Genomic DNA, 8,639 nt, shown 5'->3' with positions numbered 1-8,639 from the left:
AACATTGCAGCCTAAACAAAATTCATACAAAAATATAAGAACTGTCACTGGTTACATAAAATTTTGCTGACTGGCTAAAACTTAATTAGTACAAAACATGCATTTTAGAATCTTTAGCTAACAAGTTCAAAAAATACCAGGGTCTATTTGAAATGATTCCTCTCCAAAGCCAAAGGGTAGGCAAAATTAGTTCAAATGTTATAACACACTCTAATGCTAAAAAAAAAATTCAGTGTTGTTGAAGGAGAGGTAAATTCCAGAACTTTGGAGGCTCTGTCGTGCTGCAAAGGGCTGTTTCTCTGGTTCACTTAAAGCAGCAAATAACAGAGCCCAGGACGTCAAAGGGCAAGACTGCCGAACCGGGCTCTGAACCACCCCCCCCCATGCTTCAAGGCATGCCGTTCTGCTAGCTAACGAGAAAACAAACCAGCCCCCTCCACCCTAAAACATCCTTCCCCAGGTAAATAAAAGTATATAAGGAGGGGGGAAACTAAAATATACTCGTCTAAAGAGTAAGGATTTTGAAATACCAATCTATTCCCTGTTTCAAAAATGTTAACTGGAGTCATCTGGTCATTTCTAATTATATCGTAATGATGTATCCAGATTCTATTTCTGTGGATTTATCACTAGATACCTCTAGTCAACAGTATCGACTTTATTCCCAAATAGCTTAACCACTAACACACTTGCTGTGTATCATCTGCCAGAATGGTGAAGCATTAGAAGAGAGGAAAAAAAAAAAAACATATTCAAGCAGCAGGCAACAATATGGCCCTTTCACACAGTAGCATCTGAATGGCTACTGAATAGTCCAGGAATAATTCCAAAAACAAGAAAATTCGTGCATTTTAGTAATTATGTCATAATGTTCACAGTTGAAATTTCCTTAGACATCGCAGTTTCTTTACAAGGGAATCTTGATTTTTCTTAATGTTCCTATGAGTCAAGACTTGAACTAGTAGCTTTCTTTTTCCTCTTCTTATGGTTTCTTATGCTTCTTTTTTGTTTCTTGTTACTTTTTCTCTTTCACTCCTTTTCTTCTTTTTTGCTTGTACCCTCCTCAATCTAATCTCACTCTGATAAGGACTCTGATGATAAAGGTTTATCTTCAGGATACATCTTTCTTTTTTCCATGAGTCCTCTCATGTCCTTTTCTTTCTCAGCTGCGTCCTTAGACTTATTTTTTAAACTATCCTTGCTGTCTGCTTCAGTTGCTGACATGGAGTTCTCAGAAGATTTATGTGAATGGTTCTCTTTTTCCCTTATTTTTTATCCTCATCTTCAGAATCTGAAGATCTGCTAGGAGAGTCAGAGCTTAATGAAGAAGAAGATGAATACCTACCAGATTTTTTCTTTTCTTTTTTCTTTGTCTTTTTTTTTTTTGGATGAGCCCTTTGTCCCCCTGACAATTTCTCTCTGTGTTTTTCTATTTCTTTCTTCCAATTCTCATTCATTTTTTTCTTCACATTCAGCCAATGCCTTGGAGCCTTTCTTTTTCTTTTCTGGTTGTTCTTTCCCTTCTTCCCAGGGAGGCCTTGGTGAATTCAGGCCATCTTGAATCGTTGACCCTGAAGACTGGTTCAGACCCCTGGATCTGGGCATTGCCATTGGGTGCATATAGGCCACCCGATTGTCCCATTTCCCCAGGTGCAGGACTGAGGGCACGGTCAGACACCAAGAGAGATCAGACCAGAGATCTTTATGGGTTGTTTTGTTTTGTTTTGTTTTAGATGTGTTTGGTCTCTTTCCTATTTTTTTCTTTTTCCTTTTTTTTTTTTTCATGTCTGCTTTGGCATTTCATGCTTGTGGCTTTCCTCTAATATCTGCTGACCCTTGACTACTGATCATATTTATACGTGATTGGAATAGTTGCATGGGTGCTTATTGTCCAGTAGGCTTCTCTGAAAGGTAACCTGGCTACGTTATTTCAGTGGGCAGAACTTCATCATCTGTAGGACTTTGGCCCGCAGGAAAAACCCTCCATCCTCCTGTTTAGCAGATAGAAGCTTAAAGTGTAGCATTCTAGGACTCAAATAAGGAAAAGGAGAGAGGAGTTTTATAATTCAGAACAGAGCCTTTCACTTATTCTTCTAGTATATAATACAGCAGCACCCACATCTATGTCTTCTTGTGTCCATGAGTCCAGAATCTATCTGGTTCAACCTCTTCACAAAGAATAAAGCTCCCAGCTTGTCCTAAGTTGGAGGAAGGTGATGTCATTACCCTGCAGTCACCCTGTGGCACAGGGGAGGGGAGGGGAGGGAGATCCGGGAACCCAGGGAGTTCTTAATCACACTTCAAATATTTCTTCAGTCTCAGCTGGATCTGCATCACCCTACTTTTCAGAGTTACCAGTGGCTTAATTTCTCAAGCTTTTCTGCAGTTATATGCTTGATTCTGTTTGCATCCTGGCTTCTCCCAACACAAGGTGACGTTTCAACTTTCTCTGGACTGCCGAAGCACTTGTCACTGTGTCTCTGCTTTCTTGCTTCTAATTATTTTTTCTGTTGTTTCCTCTTTAGGTTACATTTTTACTGGTGGATGTATCATCCTGTCCTTTGGAGATCCTCTCATTATAATGTGACTGCTGTTTTTGGAGGGAGACTATTCAGTAAGTCACTTTAAGTTCTGTTAAGTGGTAGAAAAAACTCCACGTGCAGGATCCATGGAGAAGAAGCTGAAGACGGCAGGGCCAGACTAGGACAGACTGGCCTCTGAGGACTGGCCCTTTGGCCAAGCCTCTATTTGAGAACGTTGGGAGCTGGGAGGCAGAATTCAAGCATTACGGGCAAGGAAAGCAATTGCACGGCCCCTCTGGGACAGGGGAGGAAAGGAGAGATCCAACTCTGCCCAGTGCTATTTTCCAATAGTCAGGCAAACTGATTTAATCAGTGGGGCATGACAGTGGGGCCTGTGGGCCATAGCAGGTCTCATAGAGATAAAGACGTTTCAGGGAGGTCCCTCGGGTTAGAACAGAAGCTCAGCCAGCAACTCGCTGAACCGTAGGGCACAATCTAGCTTCTGTGGGAGAGGGTAGAGAGTGGGTGGGAAAGTGTCCAGAGTCTCCAGGCATGCCTGAGCCTGAGCCTGCTTAACCCGCCTACGAGTTCTGTGCCCCGGGGGGGGGGGGGGGGGGGAGAAAATTCTAACCACAATTTTACTGTGTGGTTTATGATTTTACCCCACTTCTGGATAATGCGAGTTGTTGACATCACCCTTAAAGCAGTGATGACAGCTTCCTTTTCCGTGTTTGTTTCCCAAATGCAAAAGGACCTTATTACCTCAGGGCAAGCCCTCAGGCTGGGGTCTGCCACTGCTGGTTGCAGATCCTGCTCTGGAATTTTCATTGCTCTGAGAGAGAGAGAAAGGCTCAGTCCGGGGACCCAGTAGCCTGGGCCAGTCCTGCAGAATCTGGGGTGGGGTCCAGTCAAAAGCAATGTGGATCTCGGTGGGCTTAATTATGTACAGGGCAGTACACTCGATTACAGTGGAGGGCGCTGTTCCGTCTAGCGTGTTCAGTCCTAAACTGCCATTCAGATGCATGTCTATGCCGCTTCCTCATGAAGGAACTGCTGTGCTAGGCCTTCTTCGCCGACCAGGGACTGCTTTTGGTTGCTCTGGTGCCACGGGCAACGTCAGAGGGGAGAAATAAATCAGCATGGGTGTGGTGATTGGTTAGAAGACAGGTATTGAGGCTGCGCCTGGGTGGCTCAGTTGGTTAAGCATCCTGCCTCAGCTCAGGTCATGATCTCACGTTTCAGGAGTTCGAGCCTTGTGTTGGGCTTTGTGCTGACAGCTCAGAGCCTGGAGCCTGCTTTGGATTCTGTCTCCCTCTGCCCTACCACTCATGTGCTCGCTTTCTCGCTCTCTCTCTCTGTCTCTCTCTCTCAAAATAAATAAATAAATAAACATTAAAAAGAATATTTTTTAATAATAACAAACAAAAAAAGAAGATAGGTATGGAGAGGAGTTTGTGGGAATTGGGGGTTTAGGACAAGCTGACCTAAAGGAAGTTAATAAAATACCTCAAATAGCGGCCTCTCTTTTTTTTTTTTTTTCTTTTTCTTTTTTTAATGTTTATATCTGAGAGAGAGAGAGAGAGAGAGAGAGAGAGAGAACACACAGGCGGGGGAAGGGTAGAGAGAGGAGACACAGAATCCAAAGCAGGCTCTCTATCAGCACAGAGCCCGACGTGGGGCTTGAACTCATGGACGAGTGAGATCGTGACCTGAGCCGAAGTCAGACACTTAACCGATGAAGCCACCCAGGAGCCCCAAATAGCTGCCTCTCTTATCTTCATGTCTAAAGCAATCAGGACTAAATCCTTTCTCTATTCAGTGTCCCTTATTTTATTATCTTCTTTTAAATCTCCTCACTTTGGTGACATGATTTTTTTAAAATAGAGACACAGATGCTCTTTATTCCTCCGAATGAAAGGAATGAGATTGCATTGATAGCAACAGAAAAATTTTTAAAGAAAAATTTTATATATCCCTTAACATAGAGAGGCAAAACAAAACAAAACTTAAATTCAGCTAATGAGCATATGTTACTTTAATAATTATGTTTTTCTAAGATATTTAGGAAAGAACAGAATACTGCACTCATATAATACTTATTTTTTTAACTTTTAAAATAATACTTATTTTTTTAAGGCACAATCACAGAACATACTGGGGTTAAATATGTGAAGATATTATGGGGAACCATTCTAAAGGATGGTAATTATTACATTTTTTTGTAATTCTTATACTTTTAAATTTCCCCTAGAAAAAATATAGCTTTACTTTTAAAAAGTAAAAAAAAAAAAAGAAAAATTCCCTTATTTAGCCATAAAAGCAGAATGGAATGAGATATTTACAGCCTTGTGGCCACCAGGAAGACATAATATGAACCAAATGCAGAAACGCTTACCTCTTTCCTGTGTTTTGTCTTCTTACCCTTTTTCTTGTTTGCATTTATCTAATCATTGATTCAAAATGATATGCTATGCATATTCTATGTTCAACATCCTTACGCTCTGGAATTTTAATGGTGAACCAAAACACGGGTCCCTATTCTCCTGATCCTGACCTGTGGTGATGGTGGATTTGGACTAATGGATAGATGTTAATCAGTTATCACACATTCCAAAATAAATGTGCAGTGATATCTATGATCCCACCTGAGGAAACAGGGGATACAGGGAGCAAGAGGGTAAATGACACCATAGTCCATAACAGAAAGTGGGGATCCAGTTAGAGCAGGAAGTGAGAATTTACTGAACAGATATATTCTAGACTTCTGGTTTTGGACCAGGCATAGAACTACTGGGAGCTTTCAGCTTTTGCACTTAAAGATTTGACTCTGAAAGTCATCATCAGTAGATGAATGATCTTTGATCGTGATTAGTGACCCTAACCTTCAGTATTACATTTGCTTAAGTGTTCACTCACCTCTTTCAATCAATTTTGGTGCTCAGAGCTTTATTCTTTCTGGATCTGTGAAAATCCATCATATGTCTGGCTATGATGGTGTTATTTCACTACCTCTCAACCCTTGTATCTTTGTACATGCTCAGCATATTTTTCAAAATTCTAGAGTATAAACTAGAATGTCATAGAATGTCAAAGAACTCTGAATAGCTTTTTTTGTCTATCATGGAAATTTACTGGTTTATCTTTTTTTCTGAATTAAGATGTCTGATGCCTTTAGTGTGCAGATAGCAATACATAGTAATTTGTAGTAATTTAGAAGTTCAAGAATAAGCAGGAAGAAGGGCTAGAGGTAGTAGAGAAAGGCTGATAGTGTTATCTTCATTTAATAGGGGTGAAATAAGGTAAATGAGAAGTTAAGTGAGTTTATAAAGGTTATATCATAAATTACTGGCAAAGACGGTATTCAAACCCATTTTTTTTTTTTTTTTTACTCTAAATCCTATGCTTTTTCTATAGTGTACCTAAATCAGTATTTGGAAATACATTTATATTGTGTTTTAGGTTTATGGAGGTTTATCCAAGAATGCATTTATTTCAACCTATCTCTGAAGTTAGATTTTGACAAGAGTTCCCAATGTACTTTTCCCACTCTATTAAACCTTCTTTATGTGGTCATAAAATTTTAAGTTGCTGACTTAAAGTTTTACACTTGATGTGTAAATAGGTATTTGCAGGATGAGTAAAATTTCTGAAATAACATTAAGGTACTAACCACTGATGCTAGACATTTCCAAATAGTTGAATTATATTTAGACCAGAAGATGGCATAAGAGCTATAGCAATGGAAAATTACACACAACAGCTTGTGGACTTTCTTAGAGGATTGCATTATAAACTAGTATATATGTTATGTAATTATTTTTTTTCTGATAAAAGAAAGCATTTTTTATCCTGTGAAAATTTATATTTCCTTTTAAATTACATAATGACTCCAGAAAAACATGTAACTCAAACACACACACACACACACACACACATACACAAATCAAAATTAAAACCACTTAAACCTCATAATTCAGAAACAACTATGACTAACACATTAAACACCTGGGGGATAGGGGTGATGTGCATGCCTTAGAGGGCTATGTTTTTATGCCTGGGGTCCAAGTTCTATGTGTTTAGGGTCAGTTCTCCTATGGAGGATCAGAGTTTATGCCTGGAAAGGCACAATTCATATCCTGAAGACCTGAATCAATTCTAAAAATACAAATTTCATATACAGAGTGCTGGTTCCCTGCATGTATAGCTAGGTTCCATGTTTGCAGGTTGATATTCCGTTTTTTGAGACAGATATTCTATATATGGAGTTCTTATTTTCATGTCAAAGAAACCAGATTCTATTCTTGGTGAATGATATCCCAGGTATGGAGTGACAGATCCTATGGTTATAGGGCCAGTTTCCTTGCTTGGGAATTAGGACAAACACACAGTACCAGGTTCCAGGCCTGGGAGACCAGGATCCATGTTTTACATGAACATGGGTTTCACTTAAAGGATTTGGGTCTGGGGAACTTGGGTAGCTCAGTTGGTTAAGTGTCCAACTTCGGCTCCAGTCACTATCACACAGTTCGTGGGTTCAAGCCCCACATCGGGCTCTGTGCTGACAGCTCGGAGCCTGTAGCCTGCTTCGGATTCTGTGTCTCCCTCTCTCTCTGCCCCTCACCTGTTCATGCTCTGTCTATCTCTGTATCTCAACAATAAGTAAATATTAAAAAAATGTTTTTAAAGGATTTGGGACCGATCAAGGGAATAGATATGATTATGAGAAGTAACACACAACAAGCTTATCGTACAGTGCTTGGACAGAGTTGTATGAGAGGAGAATGTCCCTCATAGCATGAGTCCATTCAGAGACTTATGGTGAGTGTGTGACCATTCAGAAAGGGATGAAGGTAAAGGAATTCCTAGGAGAGAGGGAGATACAAGTGGGAGCTTTTAAGTCTAGAGGATATTGCTCAACAGCATGGCAGGGAATCTCTGGGTCACAGAGCTCCAAAGGGCAGTGGTAGCTTGGGATCTTATAAACATAAGGCGCTATCTTATCAATGACCAGCAGATCTGAGTGTAGTTTCATAAGGTCTGTAAAGAAGACAGGCTCTAAATGGCTAAAATTCTGCTTGTTTGGGTTATTTTTATATGTAATATATATAATGTTTTATATATATATAATCATATGTATTATAATATATATAATGTAATATATATAATATACAATATAATATACAATAATATATAATATATACATATAATATATATAATGTAATATATATTTTATATATATAAAGTTGTGTATGATGTCTGTGGGCTTCTGAGTTGACAGTTCTTAGCCCGTAGTGAAGAATAAGCAATTTAGGGACAAATGCAGAGAGGCCATTTTGGCTTATTTACATAATATAGCATATAACTAAAATCCAAGTACTATGTCTGGGTTGCCACTTTCCACACTGGTAAGACCGTGTTCCATGTTTGAAGAAAGACATAGACATAGATAGATAGATAGAAAGAGATTTGGACATAGAGTGCCAGATTCCTTGCTTGTAAATGCCAGGATTCATATCTTGTAGAGTATTTTGAGACTGAACTGCCCAGTATCATGGGGAGTGCCAGGTTCCACATTTGTAAGATCAGGTTATATGCTTGGAGATTGAGCTTCCACAGACAGTTTGCCAAGGGTCAAGCGTCATGAAATATGCATGGAATTTGAAATTCTGGAAGTGCCAAGTTCTATGCCTGTAGGGTTCCATATTTGGAGGTTAGGATTCCACACATGGAATTTCATGTTCTGTGCCTGGAGGCAGTTCTGTAAAGGGAGGACTAGGTTCAGTGCCTGAGGAGCTATCTCTCCATACTCAGAAATCCAGGTTTTACCCATTGATGGCTGCTTTGAAACATAGATAATCAAATTCCATGTCTAGAGTTAATTATCAAGACTGAAAGAACTTGTGTCATGCTAAGAAGTCTAGATTCAGTATTTCAGGTCCAGTTGAGTAAATTCCACTCTTGATGGATTAGATACTATTTCTTTAGGTTCAGGTTTCACTCCCAAGAGGTTATGTTCCAAGCCTAAAAAAAAAAAAAAAAGAGATCTCAAACAGATAGGAGGCCATGCTTTGCCTAGAAGGCCTAATTCCATGGCTAGAAGGCCCTGATCCACCAATA

At 39.6% G+C, this 8,639-nt stretch overlaps 1 long non-coding RNA gene and 1 pseudogene across 1 annotated transcript in view; one reads left to right on the top strand and one right to left on the bottom strand.

The window, feature by feature from the left end:
- Positions 1-939: 939 nt before the first annotated feature.
- LOC115506205 lies at positions 940-1,644 on the bottom strand (annotated as a pseudogene).
- A 696-nt stretch (positions 1,645-2,340) lies between these two features.
- LOC115506207 overlaps positions 2,341-8,639 on the top strand; it is a 28,073-nt gene continuing 21,774 nt past the window's right edge. The window contains exons 1-2 of the long non-coding RNA XR_003966278.1: positions 2,341-2,431; positions 2,526-2,614. This is a non-coding gene — a long non-coding RNA (uncharacterized LOC115506207). The remainder of the gene's footprint in view (positions 2,432-2,525; positions 2,615-8,639) is intronic.

Source organism: Lynx canadensis, chromosome F2, assembly GCF_007474595.2.
Source record: "Lynx canadensis isolate LIC74 chromosome F2, mLynCan4.pri.v2, whole genome shotgun sequence".
Lineage (NCBI taxonomy): Eukaryota > Metazoa > Chordata > Mammalia > Carnivora > Felidae > Lynx > Lynx canadensis.
This window is presented reverse-complemented; position numbering and strand designations above follow the sequence as displayed.